This window comes from Carlito syrichta, unplaced genomic scaffold, assembly GCF_000164805.1.
Source record: "Carlito syrichta isolate Samal-C Ts95f unplaced genomic scaffold, Tarsius_syrichta-2.0.1 Scaffold290496, whole genome shotgun sequence".
NCBI lineage: Eukaryota > Metazoa > Chordata > Mammalia > Primates > Tarsiidae > Carlito > Carlito syrichta.
Window position 1 is genome coordinate 7,737 of NW_007234592.1, and position 2,768 is coordinate 10,504.

Genomic DNA, 2,768 nt, shown 5'->3' on the forward strand with positions numbered 1-2,768 from the left:
AAAAAGAAAATGAAGCCGGGCTCGGTGGCTCAGCCTATAATCCCGCGCCTTTGGGAGGCTGAGGTGAGTGGATTGCCTGAGCCTGCGGGTTCGACACCCGTCTGGGCAGCGAGACCTCATCTCTACAATAAATCAAAAAATCAGCCGGGCATGGTAGCACACGCCTGTAGTTCCAGCTACTCGGAAGGCTCGCCGGAGCCCAGCAGGCGAGGCTGCGGTGGCCGGGAGCGACCACTGCACTCCAGTCTGGGTGACAGAGTGAGACTCCAACTCAAAAAAAAAAAAAAAGAAAAGAAAAAGAAAAAGAAAATAGAGACAGGGACAAGAGACAGAGATAGAGAGATGAGAGAGACATAGAGAGCCAGAGATGAGACTGAGACTCAAAGAGACAGAGACACAGAGATGAGAGACAGAGAGAGAGACATAAAGAAATGAAAGACAGAGAGAAGAGAGAAGACAGAAAGAGCAAGAGAGGAGAAAGACTTGGCAAGGGAAACAGAGAAAGACAGAGACAGAGATGGAGAGAGAAATAAGGAACACAGAGAGAGACAGTCACAAACACACAGGGGGGAGGGGGCAGTGAGGATGAGGGACAGTGAGAGCTAGGGACAGCAGGGACAAGGGACAGCGAGGGAACAGATAAGGAAAGAGGGTGATGGAAACAGACGGAGGGAGGGACGGGCATCCCGGCAGCAGGTGGGGTCCAGAGAGGGCTGGAGGGGACGTGAGCCCCTGGAGACCTGGGAATATTGGGGAAGCAGCCAAGACCCCCATGACTTGAGGGGGGTGTCAGGCAGAGGGATGTGGACTGGGGTGGCAGCTGGGAGTGAGTCACTTCCTGGACCAAAGGGGAGGACTGACTCACCACGCTGTCGCCCCAATTCACCCTGGAGGAGGCTCCCAAGTGAATTCCGGGCTGGGTCACTGTAAGCCCAGCTTGGCGGGTGTCTGGGGCAGACTGGAGATTCCCGGTCAATCAGCTCCTGTCCCCAAACTTGGCACACTTCAGCGTGGTGGAAAGCAAAGAACCCCCCCCACAATCCCCTCCCAGCTGTGGGGTAAACTGAGGCTACAATGCCCCAGCATGCCCCCCCCCACGTCAAAATTCCTTTCTTCTTCCTCTCTGGCCACAGGGCTTGGCCAGTTCCCACCCTCGGCCAAGACCCAGTTCCTCTTTGCGGGGCATACCACAAAACGTCCTTCCCTTGAAAGATGGGACCCAGGCTTGGTCCGTCTCCAGCTCCCAAAGCCCAGACAACTCCTCTAAAGCTCAAAACCTCCCCAGGAGGCAGGGGCTGTTCTCTCCACTTCTGTCTCTCTGTGTCCATTCCCCAGAAGGAACGACAGAGGCTCGGAGGCCAGAAACGAGACCAGGAAGAATCCAGTGAACAGGAGAGGCAGGTGAGGGCGGAACTGAAACTGAGCAGCTGAGGGCTGAGGTCCCCAAGCCTGGCTCCTTCACACCAGTCCCCACCGCCTGGGCTGAGCCGGGCTCCACCCCTGCCCTGAGGCTGCCAGGCCAGGCCATCAGGGGCCTTGGAAGTTGCTCAAACAGGAGCCGAGAGAAGTTGCAGTTCTGGTTTGAATTCCATCTGTTTTGCATTCCCTGCCCCAGCCCTGGGCCATGAGATTCCTGCCGAGGAACCCTGGGATGAGGGCGGGGTGGCCCCCTTCCTTGCACCTCCTGCCAAGGACCCCCCAGGCCGGCCATTGTCTTACCCAGAAATTATTATGAATAATAATCATAACCTTACAATCCTGTTTACTTCATTCTTCCTGTGAGCAGAGTTGTCTGCGGACGGCTCCCTTTCCCTTAACCCTTCAAGCCATCCTATAAGGTGGAAGCTGGCCTGGCTCCATTTTACAGATGAGGCAAGTGAGGCCCAGAGGCTCTGAGACGTGGCCCGGGGACACCGGCCAGGCAGGGCACGAAGCACCCGGAAGCCAGGCCTTGGCAGCTGCTCCCAGCAGGTGTGCCCTGTGCGCCGGCGGGGGGGGGGGTGTTTCTGGGGGGTTCTGTCCTTCCTCCCAGGGCCAGGGGGCGCAGGCTGACACCTGCGGCCCAGGCTGGGACGGGGTAGCCGTGTCCCTGCAGTCCCACTGTCAGTCCTGGTTTTCACCCCAAAGCCACTTCTCCTGCGTCCGGCAACTGCCCCGATAACCGTTAGAGCCACCTTGGGTGGGGCGGGAAGGGAGATCCCTGGGGAAAGTCACAACCCACCAGGCTGCAACCGAAGCCTGGCACAGTCCCTCAGCTGAGTCCCAGCCGGCCCTGAGGGGCAAGCCTGGGGTCTTGGGGCTGCCCTGATGCTGAGCCCGTGGGGGACAAGTGAGGGGTACCCCACAACAGGGGGGACCCGGGCACCGGCTCCCCCACACCCCCCTAAGCTCTGTATTGACAGCAGTTGCTTGTGAGGTCCCAGCACTCACTTGTGGCCCCCTTTCGTTCCCCCGTGCCTCAGTTTCCCCTCTTAGCACGCGGCCCTCCGAATGGGCTCCTCCTGGAGAGCTGGGAGCCCCTCCGGGCCGGGCGGGGGCTGTGCGGGCACCTCGGGGCTCCTGCCGGTGGGGTGCCCGGCACTGCCAGCCCCTCTCCCGGCGTCCCGGGCCATGTGGCTTCCTCCGCCTGCCCAGGGCCACCGCGGCCCCTCCCATTTCCAACCGCGCCGAGGGGACCCGCTGGGGCTCCCTCCCCGCTCCCGGCGGGCCCCAAAGTTCTTACTGAGAAAGAGGCGTTGGGGGCGGGCGCCTCCCATGGTTCCAGCCGC